The sequence below is a fragment of the Hylobates moloch genome, unplaced genomic scaffold (assembly GCF_009828535.3).
Source record: "Hylobates moloch isolate HMO894 unplaced genomic scaffold, HMol_V3 SCAFFOLD_22, whole genome shotgun sequence".
In the NCBI taxonomy this organism is placed as follows: Eukaryota; Metazoa; Chordata; class Mammalia; order Primates; family Hylobatidae; genus Hylobates; species Hylobates moloch.
In genome coordinates, this window is record NW_026652297.1 from 7,467,490 (window position 1) to 7,477,067 (window position 9,578).

Genomic DNA, 9,578 nt, shown 5'->3' on the forward strand with positions numbered 1-9,578 from the left:
AAATAGTCTGAGGACAAGAAGCCTCAGAAAAAAGTGAAGAGTCTAGGTCCACATTTACTCGCTCTTCAGGTATCCCAGACAAGTCCCCAAAATAATGTAGGATTTTTCTTCTTGGTCACTTTGCAAGCCAGGGACCTCCCATCTGGGCCCTATTTGGCCACTCTGGCATGCCTCAGCTCACCTGTGTTATAGCTTGTACCCACATTCAGTGATTTCCCAAGCTCTTGTACCACACCCAAGAAGAATGAGAATATGCTCGACATTGAAGGGTGAGGAGGGCAGAGAATTTTATTTACTTTTATTTTTATTTTTATTTTTATTTTTGAGATGGAGTATCGCACTATTGCTGAGGCTGGAGTGCAGTGGCACAATCTCGGTTCACTGCAACCTCCGCCTCCCAGGTTCAAGCGATTCTCCTGCCTCAGCCTCCCAAGTAGCTGGGATTACAGGCACCTGCCATGATGCCCAGCTAATTTTTTGCATTTTTTTTTTAGTAGAGAGGGGGTTTCACCATGTTGGCCAGGCTGGTTTTTAACTCCTGACCTCACGATCTGCCCACCTCGGCCTCCCAAAATGCCAGCAGCAGAGAATTTTATTAAGTAATGAAACAGCTTTCAGCAGAGAGGGGATGCGGGGGTGGGCCCCCTACACAAAGGCAGGAAAGTCCCCCGTGTGGCTGGGTCCGGGGCTTTTTATGGACTCAGAGTGGGAAGTATGTGCTGATTGGTTTTGAGTATGCAGAAAGAATGGTTAAAGTGAAGGCACCACTCAAAGTGGGCATGATTGTGTAGAACACCAATTAGGAAAGGGTAGATATATGTAAACTAGGTTAAGGGTGAAGATCAACTAGAAGAAAGTACGCCAAATAAGAAGACAAGTTCTCAATCTGGTCCAAGGATTTAACCTGTAGCTTGGCTTTCAGGCTTTAAAATGCCTTTGGCTTGGAGGTGGGGTTTCACCAGAGACCCAACCCTCTCTGCCTAGGCATTTGGCTGCCTCCTGCCACTCTCAGTGGGAGTGTAAATTAGTTCAGCCACTCTGGAAAGCAGTTTGGAGCTTTCTCGAGCAACTTAACACAGAACTACCATTTGACCCAGCAATCCTATTACTTGGTATATATCCTAAGGAAAATAAACCATTCTACCAAAAAGACACATGCACTCATGTTTCATTAAAGCACTAAGCAAAGACAAGGAATCAACCTAGGAACCTATCAACAGTGGATTGATTAAAGAAAATGTGGTGCATGTACACCATGCAACACTACACAGCCGTAAAAATAACACAATCATGTCTTTTCCAGCAATATGGAAGCAGCTGGAAGCCATTATCTTAAGTGAATTAATGTTAGAACAGAAAACCAAATACTGATGCTCTCACAAGTGGAAGCTAAATACTGGGCACATATAGACATAAAGATGGCAACAGTAGATACTAGGGACTACTATGAGTGGAGAGAAAGAGGGAGACAAGGGTTGAAAACTACCTATTGGTTACTATGCTCACTACCTGGGTGATGGGATCATTCATACCCCAAAGCTCAGCATCACACAATGTACCCATGTAACAAACCTACATGTACCCCCTGAATCTAAAATAAAACTTGAAATTAAACAAGAATGGACTGGGCACGGTGGCTCACACCTGTAATCTCAACACTTTGGGAGGCCAAGTCAGGTGGATCACTTGAGGTCAAGAGTTTGAGACCAGCCTGGCCAACATGGTGAAACCCTGTCTCTACCAAAAATATAAAAAATTAGCCAGGTGTGATGGCAGGCGCCTATAGTCCCAGCTACTCAGGGGACTGAGGTGGAAGAATCACTTGGACCTGGGAGGCAGAGGTTGCAGTGAGCCAAGATCACACCACTGCACTCCAGCCTGGGCAACAGAGTGAAATTCAATCTAAATAATAATAATAATAATAATAATAATGACATTATAATAATATAAAATAATAAATTACTTCATAATACTTTAAAAGAGAGATGTGTCTCCCTCCTCTCTCCTATGCAGCTCCTCACCAGGGTACACAGCCAAAGGGCAGATGCAGGACGGATTTCAGTGGCATTCACTGCAACGCTGGTGATTTGTTGCCAGATATAACCTGTACAACTGTATGAGAGCCTGTAAAAATAAGGAAAATAATGCTTAAAAATTCCCCAAAATTAGCCCACCACCTTAAACCTCCACATGTAGCAAAAGCAGCAGAAATAGCTGCCTTGCTTGCATTAGCCAGAAAGAAAAAGAAATTATAGCCACACTTCATTACAGTAGCAACACATTGTGACACTGGTTCTCTATGAAGAAAGACAAGCGCTCTGGGCACAGTGAGTCTCACAGTGCACATTGCCACACACAGAAGCAAATTCTATTCTAGGCAATGTTATCTCTTATCCTTGTAACTTATAAACTCTTATGCAGAGACATGGAATTTTCCGCAGGTGATCTCTGTGCTTGTGTGTGTAATTTCTATGGTGTACTGGTGAGTGAAGTGGAATGTACAGTTTCATACAGATATCATTTGGCATCACAGGATTAAAAACCCAACAGGGGAAAACACTGAATAAAGAAAGTAGCTCTCAATCTAGTTGGTTTCATTCCGCGTCTTCTCAGTTCTATTATTAGTCTCTTTCCCCCTTTCATCTTCTATCGCAGTTGCTGAACTCTGAATTCCCAAAGTTTTTTGTTTGTTTTTTTGGAGACAGAGTCTTGCTCTGTCACCCAGGCTGGACTGCAGTGGTGGGATCCCGGCTCACTGCAACCTCCGCCTCCCAGGTTCAAGCGATTATCCTGCCTCAGCCTCCCGAGTACCTGGGACTAGAGGTACGCGCCACCACGCCCAACTCATTTTTGTATTTTTAGTAGAGACGGGGTTTCACCATGTTGGCCAAGCTGGTCTTGAACTCCTAACCTCGGGTGATTCGCCTGCCTCGGCCTCCCAAAGTGCTGAGATTACAGGCGTAAGCCACCACACCCAGCCGTATTCCCAAAATTTTATGTCAACTCTTTATACTTTGGCTCAGATCTTGCCTAATTATATGCTGAAAAGTTAGATGCAATTTTGGTTCAAAATGTAACATCTCATCAGTTTTCAGACGATATATCTTTGTCCTTCTATAGGTTTCTCTTTTCTCAGTCACAACATTACATGTAGTTCTACTTACTTCAAAGGAACAACTTTTCAGCTCAAGTACAGTTTCTGCCACATCCATTTCTAGAGCACAAAATGTTTTGTTGATTTCGTGCACCGTTTCTTTGCTTTGCCTTGTTAGCTGTCAATTTTTATGCACAATTTTATTGTTAGGACACAACTTATTATGCAGAAAAGTCTCTTCTGCAAATCCATGCCCCACTTACAGTTTTTGGAGACAATCTGCATTGTAATGCCACAGGTCAAATTCCAATTCAACAAATAACCTAAACCCCTAGCCTTTCTATGAAAATATTGTTTTCTTAATCTCCAGCCAATGTTCCATTTGTCATTTATTTCAGGATCTAATTGGCTTGATGAAATTTTTATGCAGCATAAGAAATTAGGAATTTATTGTAGTGAGATACTGTTTTGATTTTTATGACAAGCACCTGGGTTCACCCAGCTTTTTTTCCCATCATTATTTTAATGATGGATATTTTGTTTCTTTTATCCCCAGTATCTCATCTGCCTAGAACAAGGAGACTGGTGTGATTTTGACCTGTCATTATAGTTCATCATTGTATACTCATTATAGTGAGCCATGCAAATGTATAGCCATTGCCACTGCCTGGACTCTGTGCCCAAAGAATGCAAATTTGATGTACGACGTCATGACATGTGGTGTTGTGCTTGGCAGAATGGCAGCACCAACGAAGCAGGAATAGTAGTCACTGATGACAGAAGGAAGTGCTCTCCTACTGGTGAAAATTAATTCTTCTCAGTTAACGTGCATGGCACTACCCTGGAAGCTTTTGGATCTCTGGCTTATTTAGCTCTGTCCGCAATAAGGTGGAAGCCACAACATCTTTACATATTTGGAGCATTTTTGCTGGTGTCACCAGATCACGGCTCTTGGGTATCCATTTCTCAAATGTGGCCCTTCTGCATAGAGTGCTGTGTTGGAGAGGAACCTAAGAGAGGTGGTGGCAGTTGGTATGTTTTGGCTGAACGGCATTGTTTCTTAAACAGCTGGATTTGGCCAGCCATCATGGCCATCAGCCCTTATGAAGCTCCCATTTCACTCAAGAAGGCAATCGTTTACTTATGCTGTGCTGGGAACCCTTAGGAATATGTGCTCGATAGTTGCAGACGTACCCACAGCTTTCCCATGGTCCCAGCCTGGGTCAGCAATCTTTTACATCCTTTTAAATAACCCACACTGCAATCCCCCAATAGAATATTATCCATCTGGTTATTTATGGCGAAGTGCTGAAAATGCACTGTGTTTATTTGGGCTCACATTTAGTCTAATCCCATGGTTCCTCCTGATTCAAAGTCTTGATTTACCTACAAGACCTCCCACACCACTGATTCTTGCTGTCAAAGGAAGGCGGACAATGTCATCAGCCTGCATGGTTTACTTTCAAAGCAACTTGTAGATACTAGTCCTTATATCTCCCACGAGAGAAGGATGGAAATTTTAAGAAGACCGAACATGTGGTACTAATTTTGCCCATAAATAACTAGGTCCGGCAGAATTTTAGCATCTTTATTTCAGTGTCTCCCAAGGACTACTGAATGCCTAAACACTGCTCAGAGAACAGAAAACTAAGAAAAGAAGATCTCCTCTCTATCCTCCCACATCCAGTATTCTCCTCCCCATTTCTCCCACAGAAATGCCACCTAGTTGGTAGCAAATAAGCAGGTAAGCCTCATGGGCAACATTAGAGATACATAAACACGCCAAATAACAAACATAAACAACTGAGATACATAAACTGACCTAGTCCAGTGGTACTGCAAGCCAATGACAGCAAAAGGAATGCTGAGTCCACAATCAGGAGCTTCTTTCTGCCCTCGAGTTCTGTGTTTATTCTCCAGAGTCACAGTCTCTCTCAAGTGGTCCAAAGACCTTAAAGTGAAACTTAAACACTTCCCCTCCTCCCATAAATCACTGTGTCCAAGGCTGGGTACTGAGAGCCTGTTGGAAACACCCTCCAGCTGATTCTGGTGCACACTTAAGTTGAGGAACCACCGTCCATGGCAGCAGAACACACCTTGACTCAGCCTTTCATGGTCTTTTCCCCAGCTTGGAAAGTCCATTGGTCCCATGCCAATCTCCATCCAAAGAAAGCCTCATCCAGGGGGACTTACAGAATTACTACAGGAAAAAGCAAAAGCTAATGCCCAGAACTCCTTCCGGAGCTCATGTTTGAACCGCTGAGTTCGCTGATATTATAGAGATGCATGTGCTTGTCTTATTTCCTTTTGTATGGGTTCCTAAACCTCATTCATTGCTCTACCACTTTTATTCTCTTTCACCATAAGCAGATTCCACTTGTCCTATTGTTTAATATTTTCTTTCATCTGACTCACTGTTCAAGACCTAATTTATGTTTATTTTAAATAAAAATTATATACTACCACAGTAAGTTGAAACCATTATCATGTTCCAGAAATGAAAAGTAACCAAAAAATAAAACAAAAAAATTATAAAATTACAGTTTGATTATGGCCTATAAAAGCTTAGACATATTCCTTATTTTTTTAAAGGAGGGGGAGATTAGCTTTTAGAAAGCAGTAAAGACAGAATGCCCCAAACTAAATGGAAAATCATTCCTCATTCTCCTAAAAATTACCTCATGAGTAAGTAATAGGGTTCCTAGTCTTTAAGAAACTCTGCCACAGACATTTAAAGTTTCACAAAGACAAGGGTAGTGCATTATGGGAGCTATTCTGATTCAAAGGTAGACGTATTGCTGCATAACAAATCAATGTGAACATTTTCTAGTACCGTCATGTACATCTTTAAAATCACTTCAGGACTTAGCATGAGTGCTTTGCATATGGAGTGCTCTGAACAAATATTTGTCGAGGGAATGAATTGAAGGAATGTACAAACATCCTGGCTGTAAAACTGATTTTGTACCTTTTCTCAGCTTAACTGCTCCATTAACCTCTAGCGGTTCAGTTCAGGGTCTCCCTAGCACAACACAAATTCTACCCTATGATTTCCTTCTCCCATGTACTGCGTTCCAATTACACAATTCAAGTAGACAGCACCTGATTTGTATGTGATTTGATTGCGGTCAGTTTGGTCATTTATGGAGGCTGAAGTGGATTTTTTGTTTGTTTATTAGACTTCCCATCTTGCATGCCAAATCATCCTTTTGGTTTACATTAGGTCATGAACCACACTGTTTATTGGAGCTACTAGTTGGCTTTTAAGTTTGGGTTTTGGTTTAGGGTTGTATGTCTAATATTAATCCTGCAGTCACTAGCTTCTCTGTACCTGAAGGTTTGTGTTTACAGCTATGAAACCTAAAGCAGTTTCACTTAACCTGGAGCTCTGACTCCAGCTCACTAAACAACTTTTTCATGTTATTTTCTTATTAACTTAATGTTAAATGTTTCCATTCCTGGCTCATGAGCATTGCAAAATATGATAGCAATGTCTATGCACCCAAAACCAAGAATTCTTTTGAAATGCTTATGTAAACTACGTATGCATACAGTTTGCTTTTGTTGTTAAGACTTTTAAAAACTCTTATTTTGCTTTGCTTTTAAGTGTATATAGACCTTCTTTTCAGAATAACTTATAATCAATTATTTTCTAAATTCAGAGTCACATGGGTACTATATCAGTCTGCTTGAGCTGCTCTAACAAAATACCATGAGCTACGTGGCTTCAACAAAAGGCACTTATTTCTCACAGTTCTGAAGGGCTGTGAAGTTCAAGATCAAGCTGCTCACTGATTCAGTTCCTGGTAAGAGTCCTTTTTGCAGCTTGTAGGTAGCCACCTTCTCTGTCCTCAGGTGGTAAAGTGATCTCTCTTGGTTGATCAATCAATCGGTCTCTATCAGTCGATCGATCGATCAATCTCTCCCTCCCTCCCTCCTTATAAAGCCATTAATTCCATCATGGGGGCCCACCCTCATGATCTTAGTTAACCCTAATTACCTCCCAGAGGCCCTATCTCCAAATACTACCACATTGGAGGTTAGCACTTCAACATATGAATTTGGAGGGGACACGATTCAGTCCATAGCAGGTATTGTACATGCAGTTACAATAAAAGAGAAAATACATTCTGCTTCTCATGAGGCTTGGCATTTTTACTCACCAAACAGGCAAAACCTAATAAGACTCATATTCAACATGTTTTCTGAGAAATACTAGAGGCATGAAGTAGACATTTTTCCCCAAATTAAATCACAAAACACACATATAGTCGGATATAGTCATTTTCCATTTCAAATATTATTACAACCTGCTTATGGAGTGCACATTGGTATCACCTATGCCACAGGGCCATTTGTTATGACAACCAAAATCTTTAAAAGTTTTTTACTAACAATGTTCTGTTTCCACTAATGAAAAACTTGCCTATTTAGATCAACACACCATTGACTACAAAAGTTAATGGATATATAACATGAAGGGCCAAGAAAAGCCAAGAGAACCTCAAAAGAAAAAAAGTAGGAGAACTTACTTTTTTAGATATCAAGACTTGGTATAAAGCTCTCATAATTAAGAAAATATGACATTAGTGCAGAAACAAAAAAATTGACCATGGACTAGAATAGACCAGGCAGCTCTATCACAGTCTCATGTATATGTCTCAGGATCCTTGGGGTGTCACTTTGCCAGCAGGAAACCTCTGTGGCCAGTGGCGCCTTTGTCTGAGTTTTCTTGGGCCCACTGGGCTCATTCCACCCACTTGGCCTGGTAAGCTGTGCTCAGCTTGCACTACCAGCCCAGAGCCCACACCTGCCAAGGGCAAGCCAGGCACAGGGCAGCAGTGGGTATGTGAGTGAGCAAGTATGCAGTCTGGCTACTGCACACAGCCTGGCATGCCAGCTGTGGCGGGGTGGGCAGCTCTAGGCACTGGCATGGGTACCGGCTCCCTGCAGGGCTACAGCTGGACCAGGCATACTGCAAGTAGCTTCCACTGTGGGCACCGGGTAACGTGGTGGTGCCCAGAAGCTTGGAGACACCAGGAACCACAGAGCCTCAAAGAGGGTGTCACACCCCTAACTTGGGGTGCTCCTAGGTCTGGGCTCCCCAAAGGGCTGCAGCACTTCTCTCCCATCTTCTCTTTTTCTCGTGGCCCACAATATGGCAAGCGGGGGGGGGGGTGTTTCATCCCTGTTTGTGTTATAGCTATTTCAGGCCTGCCATTTGGTGGGTCCCAAGCTCTTGTCCCTTGTCCAGGAAGAATGAGATACGCAGAAAACTGGAGGGTGAGCAAGGCAAAGAGGTGCTTTACTGAGCAACAGTATAGCTCTCAAGAGACTCAAAGTGGGTAGCTCCTATCTGCAGGCAGGACATCCCAATAGCTCTGCAGCCCTCAGAAGAGGCGAGACCCAGAACAGGCAGCTCCTATCCGCAGACAGGTCATCCCATTGTCTCTGCAGCTCTCAGTGGAAAGGGGACCCACAGTGGGTAGCTCTTCTCTACAGGCAGGTTGTCCTGTCATCTGCTCAAGCCTAGCTGAGTCCAGGGTTGTTACAGGCTTCAGAGGGGAGGAAGTATGTGCTGATTGGTCCATGGGTGGCCATAAGCAGGCCCAGAAAAAGCACCTCAAGTTCTCACTCCAGTCCATGGAACTGGCAGCCTGGCCCCCAGACTTCAGGCCATCCCTGGCTTGAAGGTGGGATTTCACTGGGAACCTGCCCCTTTCCACCCAGGAGCCTGTCTGCTTCCTGCCACCATTCAGAGCACCCAGGCCGTTCATGCTGAGGGGCACCTGCAGGCCCATGCCAGGCTGCCCTTAGCCCCACCTCAGCCTCCCTTCCATGATCGTCAGCACCCAAAGTCCAGAAGGGGCCGAGGTAGCAGGAGGCTGGCATTTCAGTGCCACCCCAAGCACCTGCACACCCAGCTGGGTCATGACAGCACCCAGGCTCGGCCACAACTTTGCTCCGAAACTGGAGCAGGTGCCAGGAGCAGGGAGAGGCCAGGCAGTGGGAGCGGGTACTTCCAAGCCTGCAGAAGCACCAGGGGTCTTCCCAGGCCCCCGAGAGCACAGGGATGCCTGAGTCTGCAGCCACAGCTGGGTGACTACGGTTGCACCCAGGAATGCAGAGCTCCTGCCCCACCAACTTGAAAGGGGGCATGGCTCCCGTTGGCTCTGCTAAGCATGCAGCCCTGGCTGTGCCTCCACTGCTGCAGCCAGCGTCTTTGCTGCAACTGCTCCAAATGAGCCACTGCTGCTATCATATATGTGGACCCTAAGTTGTGGCAAAGTGGGCACTGCAAAAGGGTAGGACAGAGACAGCCTAAGTAGGACAGAGTTCAAGACCAGCCTGGCCAATATAGTGAGACTCCATCTCTAAAAAAAAAAAAAAAAAAAAAAAAAAGAACTAGTGGAAAGATAAACCATGAAATGAGAGAAGATACTGCAACACATGTAAGTAACAATGGACTTCTATCCACATTACA